Raw genomic sequence first — 916 nt, forward strand, 5'->3', positions numbered from 1 at the left:
GTGAGAGTGAGTGCATGCCCACTCATTTGTTTAAGCAAGTATTGATAATTATGATATTTGCAGGGATGATTAACTCCTTCTTAACCAAGGTTAATTTTTTGGTCCTTGATTACCTTATTTATATACACTTTATAGGGACTGAGAAGATTGTGTAAGTAGCTGCATACCCTACAAACTTTATGTGTTTTTTTTCATGGTTTCACTGCCCATTGTTACAGTCTTTAAATACCAGCCAGTGCAGAAAACTATAGTATAGGCAGCACCTTATTTTTGAGTCAGAAATAGCATTTGCTTTTGGCTTATAGTAGACTGTACATTCCTCTAGCTTCACCATCTCTACCAATCATTTCATAAATTTTATAGTTCTCTCTGCCACCCACTCTCAACTCAAAAGTGACTTTGTTTGCCTTCATAGGAAACTCGCTGTTGAATGTAACCCCCAAAAATTCTTGATATAGTGAGGCATCCTTCTTAAAACCTTGTTAGAAATCATATTACTAGTCTTTCAATTGTTTAGTGATGACTCAAAAGTGACTCTTTGCGAGGGTGTGACCAAGTGCAAACAAACCTTATAATGACAAACCTCTTTCAAAACCTTGTTGTAGTGCAAACCCCTTTTAAACTTAATACCCTTAGAACTACCACCTCAGTACTTCATATCTTGGTGCATAGGGGTTGCAGTCAGTAACTCGAAAGGCTGCATCTTGGTAAAAGAAGGGGCTAGTAATCCAACTGATTAAGCAATATTAAAAATTGATGTGAATAGATTCTAAGATTTAAAAAATGTGAGTAGACTATTTACCAGCAAATGCAAACATATATGCTAGGGGTTCCCAATCCAGGAGCTATGGCCCCCAGGGGTGCCACAGGATATTTTCTGAGGGGCTATGGATCAATATGAAAATTTTTACATCAA

The sequence above is a fragment of the Penaeus monodon genome, chromosome 32, assembly GCF_015228065.2.
Source record: "Penaeus monodon isolate SGIC_2016 chromosome 32, NSTDA_Pmon_1, whole genome shotgun sequence".
NCBI lineage: Eukaryota > Metazoa > Arthropoda > Malacostraca > Decapoda > Penaeidae > Penaeus > Penaeus monodon.